Below are 8,390 nucleotides of genomic sequence, written 5' to 3'. Positions count from 1 at the left end.
AAGGAGGGAACATAGTGTAGGTTAGAGGAGCAAACAGAAAACATCCACCACACCTAGTTCTCCAATTCTGAGAATTTAAGAAACGATTAAAAATGGTAGGGAGCCGAGGCCCTGAAGTCCATCGCCGGTCGGTGCACGCTTGTGCAGCACGCACTCCCTGGAGCTGAACCAGGGTGAGTAGAGAGCTGTCAGATGCTATAGCCATATGAAGTTGAACATGGCAGAAGAAGAGGACTAACATCTAATTCCTTCATTAATGTCCAAGAAGATAACAGACCAGGCTTGCCAATGCTAAGGCAAATCCGGGAAGCCCGTGGAAAAGAAGAAAAGCAACAGGAAGCTAACTTGAAACACAGGCAGAAGAGTTTAAAAGAAGAAGAACAAAAAAGACGTAACAATGGGTTGAAGAATGCACTAGGCTGTGAAACAAAGGGTTTACCTTGCTCCAAAAGATGGGCTATAAAAGTGGTCAGGCACTTGGCAAGGGTAGGAGTGGTATTGTTGAACCCATTCCTCTCAATATCAAAACAGGGAAAAGTGGCATTTGGTCATAAGGCATCATTAAAACGGAAAGCAGAGGAAAAATTAGAAAGCTACGGAAAAAAGATTCACATGAATAACCAAACTGAAGAAAAAGCTGCAGACCAGTTTCGAATGCGACTTAAAAATAAGCAAGATGAAATGAAGCTAGAAGGAGATCACAGAAGAAGCCAGCGAGTCTGTCAACAATTGGACACCCAGAAAAATATTCAGGTTCCCAGGGAAGCATGGTACTGGTTGAGGCTTGAAAAGGAGACTGAAGATGAAGAAGAAAAAGAACAGGATGAAGATGAATATAAGAGTGAAGATTTAAGTGTACTGGAAAAATTACAAATATTGACTAGTTATTTAAGAGAAGAACTTCTGTATAGTATTTGGTGTGGAACAGCCTATGAAGATAAAGAAGACCTATCTTCAAATTGTCCAGGACCAACTTCTGCAGATCATGACTAAGATTATTCCCAATAAACTGGAAACTTGAAAAATGTTATTATTTCCTAGGGATAGACAATTCAGCAGTTAGAAATCCCAAATTTTTTATGCCAGTAAAGAAAGAGGGACTTTATATAATGTTTTCTTCTTTTTGTACTTTAGAATGTGAGAGTTCACTGACTTGAAAAAAATAATGCAATGCCATTTCAGAACACAAGTGTCATAGAGATGGACAGTTACAGTTTATTGCTGTATTGTGATAGGTGAGGGGTTTAAGGACACCAATGGGTAACTCTCTTATTCCCCTCTTCACTTTGGAACAAATTGAGAAATAAGAAACAGGAGTCAGAGGAAGAGAAAAATATCCACTTTATCAGTGAATAAGCTGAAATAGAGAAGGCTGAATTTTTCTCCAGTCAGACACTGTAATATTTCTCCCTGATTGGAGAGAACTGCGGGCCTCTGCCTTGTTGGGGCAGAGCTCATCTTTGCATTCTGAGACCAGTTAGCTTTCAAGGTCCACCAAGGGCTGGACCACACATGCTCAGTTCCTTCTTGTATCACCCATGGGATGAGACAGTTCTTTGTTGGGAAGGAATGAATGAGGGTTCAGAGAGCTTTTTCCTACACTTCTCGCTTTGGAGGAGCAAGGAGAAGTTCCCTTCCCTCCATCCAAGCATGAAGAGGAGGGGAAACGTATTCCCCGCAATAAGACTGATGTCAGAGGAAATGTTCCACCAGTACTACTAAATTCTAATCCATTTTACAGACAAAATAACTGTGATAATTTGTGGTAAAATCATGAGTTTTCATGACAATGTCTACATCCATTAAATGTGATCTATTGGAAGTTTTGGCTATAGAAACTTAAGAATTGTGAGGAAACTCAAATATCATGTGATCCAAGTACTTACTGAATTTGGAAACCCCTTGATAGCATTCCCAGTGAGTGGTAATTCAACCTTTGCTTTTATTCTTCCCACCACAGAGAGCTCACTGCTTTAAAACCATTCCAGGCCAGGCGCCGTGGCTCACACCTACAATCCCAGCACTTTTGGAGGCAGAGGTGGGTGGACCATGAGGTCAAGAGATCGAGACCATCCTGGCCAACATGATGAAACCCCATCTCTACTAAAAATACAAAAATTAGCTGGGCATGGTGGCGCATGCCTGTTGTCCCAGCTACTAGGGAGGCTGAGGCAGGAGAATTGCTTGAACCCGGGAAAGCAGGTTGCAGTGAGCCGAGATCGTGCCACTGCACTCCAGCCTGGCAACAAAGCAAGACTCCATCTCAAAAAAAAAAAAAAATCCATTATTACTGGGTAGCCCTAAATTATTTTCATTGTTTTCTCTTAAACTGCAATCTGCTTCCCTGTAATTTTACTGAATACAGCTAAGGACATACCATGTGGCATACTATGAGAGAGCTCCATCCAGGGTGAGGCATCAAAATCATGAACCTTTTTAAAAGTTCATATGCTCAGATGTCTCCCCTAGTGACTGATTTTGATTTATCTAGTCTAAAGCAGGTCCTGGATATCTATATCTGTATTTATTTTGAAGTCCCAAGAATGAATGACAAGCACCTGAGGATAAGAACTAGCGCTGAGATTAAGTATGGTGCATCACTATTCTTTGGATAGAGTTGTGATCACCTGTGTCATTTTATAGCTCACCTTTTAGTTGCATTGAGCAAGAGATCAACCTCTTTTTTTATTAGAAACAGCATACATAAGAAAATCACAAAAACTAACCTGTACTTGCTAGGGTAAGATAATCAGTAGTACAACTTGTATTAATCTCTGACCTAATATGACCTAATTCACTTTTCAAGTTTAACTTAGGGACCTTTACAAAATAATAATAAAAGGATCCCACCCCAAGAGATTCTGATGCTACTGGTCACTATGACTTGGGCATCAGTGGCCTTGATTCTAAAATGCAGCCTAGCTTGAGCCACTAATCTAGTTAACTTCTGGGCCTCAGTTCTTCATCCAGAAAACTAATCATTATTTTTATGAATATAAATATATATATATGTGTGTGTGTATATATATATATGTGTGTGTATATATATATATCTCTCTAAGTTTATATGGTTGGATGCTATTGTTTAATAATTTTTTTTTTGTTTAAAAAAATTATAAAATTGGCTGAGCACAGTAGCTCACTCCTGTAATCCTGGCACTTGAGGAGGCCAAGGCAGGCAGATCACTTGAAGCCAGCAGTTTGAGACCAGCCTGGCCAACATGGTGAAACCCCGTCTCTACTAAAAATACAAAAACTAGCTGGGCATGGTGGCACACGCCTGTAATCCAGCTACTCAGAAGGCTGAGGCATGAGAATTGCTTGAACCTAAGAGGCAGAGATTGCAGTGAGCTGAGATCATGCTACTGCACTCTAGCCTGGGTGACAGAGCAAGGCCCTGTCTCAAAAAATATATATATATAATTACATTAGTAGCTATTAATAAAATAGAGGAGTACATTTTACCCTTGCAATTACAGTCAATATTTTGGTGTCACTTCAGCCAACATTCCAACATTCAGTCAAATCCCAAAGCCAAATGGATATCTTCAGATGGAATCGAGATAGACAGGAACTGGCTTCCCTTTCTCCTCTTACTGACTATGGGGACAACACACACCTGCTCAGTGACCTAAAATATTTTAAATATGTTCATGACAATTATGCTAAGAATGCAGAATAACACTGATGGAACCCAGGATTGTGGTCTACATTTACAGGCCTAGGACTAGAACTAGACCAGCTTAGAGAGTGGGAGATATCCCTCCGTTCTTGTCCATCAAAGGATAAAAATATAGGCTTTCGGCCGGGCGCAGAGGCTTACTCCTATAATCCTAGCACTTTGGGAGGCTGAGGCAGGCAGATCACGAGGTCAAGACAGCGAGACCATCCTGGTCGACATGGTGAAACCCCGTCTCTACTAAAAATACAAAAATTAGCTGGGCAAGGTGGCAGGGGCCTGTAGTCCTAGCTACTCGGGAGGCTGAGGCAGGAGAATCGCTTGAACCAAGGAGGTGGAGGCTGCAGTGAGCTGAGATCACACCACTGCACTCCAGCCTGGTAACAGAGCCAGACTCTGTCTCAATAAATAAATAAATAAAAAATACAGGCTTTCAGCTGGGTGCGGTGATGCAGACCTATTTTCCTAGCTACTCAAGGGGCTGAGGTGGGGAATCCCCTGAGCCCAGGAGTTTGAGACCAGCCTGGGCAACATAGTGAGAGAGCCCCATCTTAAGGAAAAAAAAATCAGGTTTTCAATATGAGTAAAAACTTATTTTTAGGCCTTTTATGACTTTCTAAATAGGTAATAATGAACACCGAGGGAAGTAAAACATTGAAAAGAATTTTAAAATTTGTTTTAGAACATTCATATGAAATTTGAAACTGCAAAACAATGTAAAATTTAATGCCATGTCATTTATTTTTGTGTATATTGTGTTATGTTTATTTTCAAAGTCCTATCTAGAAATTCTAAAATGTCTTTTCTTAATTAAAAATCAAAAATACTGTCGTTTCTGAAATTCAAAATAAATACTTTAACATACAAGAAAAATTTAAATTAAAATGGTAAATCAACCCTAGAAGTCCACAAGTCAGCTTTCATTTAAAAGGAGGTTGCTTCTCTGCACATCATTGAAGTTTGTAAAATTACATCCCAAGTACCTTCCTAATGTTCATACCAGACCCATTGCCTGCCCTGGCCTCTTATTGCTGGGCTCATTAACTCAACAAATGCTTATTTATATCCCACCATGGTCAGAGAACTGTACTGGTGCAAAGTGGCTGAAGAAAGGGCAGTTCATTGGAAATGTCAGACCTGAGCCTCATGTCTCCATCAGGAAACAACTAATGCACGTGGATAAAATAGCACTCTCCTCAGCCATCACCAGTGTGAGGACAGTATCACAATAATAGCTTCAATGTCAGTGGTTCACGTCCACCTTGCCCCTGCAGGATTCCATCATTGTCTCTGCAGCTGTATCTAGGTATCAGCAAGAGTCTTAAATACCTTTGCTTGGGTATCCCTTCCTCTATTCTCTTATTTCCAAGGGGAGGCTTCTTCCCTATTGCCTGGAAGGGAACAGCAGTAGAGTGACCCCCTTCATCTCTTACCTGCTCCTCCCCTTGGAAGGAGGAGTAATGAATATGATTGGTGAGATGGGCCCAGCTGACATCCCTTGGGCCACCTTTGTCCTGGGCAGGGCCCCTGCACTAAGCAAGGACAGCAGGAGCCACCTACTCTTGCCAAGCATGGTGGTTGCTTGTGCCACTTGCTCCTTCTGGTAATCAGATGAAGTACAGCCTGCTGCAGGCCAGCCTGGCCAACCTTCCAATTTACCAGTTCCAGTTCTTTAGCCTGCAACTAAATATGCAAATCAAAGTCATGTGAATCCCAAGGTCTATGTGAGAGAGAGAAGCTCCGTTGCCAACTGACCTAAGCCCATAGGGCTGCTCAACATTATCAGATTTGGAACAAGGAGGCAACATTGGTCAAGCCAAACTTTAAAGGCAGCGGGGAGCTAAGTGGCTCCTCCCCCACAGCTCACTGCTATGTAGCATGTTAGAACAAAAACAAGTCTTAGACCAAATTTTCTGTTTGTGTAATCATTTCTTAGAGCATGTGGGCTCAAAATAATCATGCAACCTGTTCTGTAAACTCAGAGACATCTTGTTTTCTATACTTGGGCTCTCCAATAAGAAAACTTCAAGAGAATTTCATTCATTTGTAATCAATTCCCTTCTAGTTGGATCAAACAACAGGTGCCTCTGAGAACTGGAGGACACAGAGCTAAGTGACCTTCTAACCTTCAGTTTGTGCTGTCGTATTATCCTGGCCGGGGTCTTAAACCTCCTTGACTCAAAGGTGGTGATGCCTGCAAAGTCTTTCTGGCAAGCAAATATTTTTAACCAATCACTCATCCGGTGAAAATTATTATTTCTACACATCCCTTATGCAAATAAAAACCCCTCATTGGAGATTTCAGATCAAGATATTTGAAGCCACCTCTGAAAGGTGGATTCCTCATTAGGCTCTTTCAAATCCCAGCTAATTACCCAAAGAGTGGGAATTTCAGATGAGAATTATGATGGATTGGAGCTGGCTGAACATTTTTTTTTATGCTCCTCTGTTTGGAAATCTAATTCCCCTCCCTCTGAAACTAGGCCAATAGGATATAGACAGATAGAAATAGAAATAGAGATACAGAGACAGAGAGAGAGAGAGAAAGGCAGGGAGCGATTTTAAGGAATTGGCTCATGCAATTGGGGAGGCTGACAAGTCGAATCTATGGGGCAGACCAGCAGGCTGGAGACTCAGGGGAGAAATGCTATCATTCATGTTCAAAGGCAGTCAATGGGCAGAATTCCCTCTTCCTCAAGGGAGAACAGTCCTTTTTCTCTTAAGGCCTTCAACTAATTGGATGACTCCCACCCTCACTAGAGAGGGCCATCTGCTTTACTCTGAAAGTCTGATGTAAATGTTAATCTCATCTTTAAAAGATATCTTCACAGAAACATCTAGAATAATGCTTGAACAACTCTCTGGGTACTGCAGCCTAGCCAATTTGACACAGAAAGTCCACCATCACAGTCAGCATTGGTGGCAGGAGATGTGATGTCGCATGACTTCGAGGGCTAAGTGATAAGAAGCCTTGAAACCTTGGCATGGGTCTCCTGGAATGCTCTCTTGGAAGTCTGGCTCCCTGAGATCACCATAATGTGAGGAAGCCCAAGCTAGCCCCGTGGGGAGACCACATGGAGAAAGAGATGCCCAGCTAGTCTCATTGTTCCAGCCATCCCAGCCCAAGCACTGGACACACAAAATAAATCATCTTGGATGTCCAGGCAGATGAGACTTCAGATGCCTCCAGCCCCCACTGCCATCAGGCTGCAAGCACATGAAAGACTCTGAGAACTGCCCAGCTGATCCCATTCAACCACAGAACCATGAGAGAGATTCATATATTGCTTTCTAACTCACCAAATGTTAGGGTGGATTTCCATGTAAAAAATAGGTAAACAGACTACGAATACTTGAAATATTAACCTACACTCCCAGGGTACATATTAAACTTAACTTCACACATATGCACATCATCGACACCAAAGTATTTTAAGAAAATTACAGCCAGTATAACTGTCCTGCCACATGCTCTATATATTCTGAGCCCATTTGCCTCCTGTGTCTGTTTCCAACAAGTTAAGGACATGGAAGGGTGTGAGGGGGTTAGATAGGACCCAAAACCATCAACAGGGGCCCACACATCTTCTCCAACAGCACTAAAGTGTCTGCCAGGCCCTGCCAATAACATAACAGGTGTGCTTACAGTGTGTAGAATAAAACACAGGTGGGTTGCCTGTGGGGTAATGAGGGAAGAATGTCTCTTTATCTCTTTTATGTCCAGCTCTGTCAGAGAGATACCCCAGAGTTTGTAGAGAAAAACTCTTCCTTCTCTACCTGTTGCTCTGCACTCTAAGGCTACAGAGAAGCCAATAGGAGCTGGGAGAAATCAGGTGTCAGGCACCATGCCATTATCTGATAACTGAGCTTTCTCTAACAAGGCCAGGCTCTCCATACCTGGTTCTCCTATTTCATCAGGATGAATTGTTCCCCAGGAGGGGCCTCAGCCCTTATGCAAATTGGCTTTCCAGGGTGCCCACTCCATCAGCACAGACATGGCCAGACTTTCTTAATTCCTCTTAGACTCAATCTAGAAGCTCTGCTTCCCATAAATGAAATGGTGGCAAATACTGACAATCTAACAGATTAATCAGTGTAACAGAGTGACCCTGGAGTCAGAATTTAAATTTATTTTTTAGCAAGAAGCTGACAGCTGCTTCTTTGTAGAGCAAGGTTAGCAACTCAAATGGCTCCAAGCAGGGGAGATATTAAAAATATTTAACAACTGGAACCACCTGAGCCCAGTGGGCTCAGAGCAGGCCCTGTCAGCCATAGATATCAGCCCTGCTCATACAAACCAGGCAGGTAAGTGGGAGGAATGGACACGTGGGGGCTGTGGAAGAGGACAGTTCACGCTTCATGTAAAGAAGAAGCTGCTATCCAGCTCCAGGCAATGGAGGACATGGGAATGGAAGCCTAATGTTATCAAAAAAAAAAAAAAAATAGAATATTTTTTTCCCAGAGAGGCTGCCATGAAATTTGTGAAATTTCCTGATTTAAATGTTAGCAACTAGTTTGAATATTTACAAAAATATCTTTGCAAGCTGCTATGGTCTGAATGTTTGTGTCATTCTCCCAAAATTCATATGGTGAAATTCTCACCCCCAAGGTGATGATATTAAGAGGTGTGGCCTTTGGAGAGGTGGATTAGGTCATGAGCGCGGAACTCTCAGGCACAGGATTAGTGCCTTATCAAGGGGGCTGGGGGCAG

General features: G+C 42.3%; 1 pseudogene; it reads left to right on the top strand.

Annotated features, from left to right (window-relative positions):
• The first annotated feature begins 205 nt into the window (after window positions 1-205).
• On the top strand, window positions 206-1,089 carry LOC100986871 (G patch domain-containing protein 11-like; annotated as a pseudogene).
• The last annotated feature ends 7,301 nt before the right edge of the window (window positions 1,090-8,390 follow it).

This window comes from Pan paniscus, chromosome 2 (assembly GCF_029289425.2).
Source record: "Pan paniscus chromosome 2, NHGRI_mPanPan1-v2.0_pri, whole genome shotgun sequence".
Lineage (NCBI taxonomy): Eukaryota > Metazoa > Chordata > Mammalia > Primates > Hominidae > Pan > Pan paniscus.
Note: the sequence above shows the minus strand (reverse complement) of the source record. Positions and strands in the feature narration are given on the sequence as shown.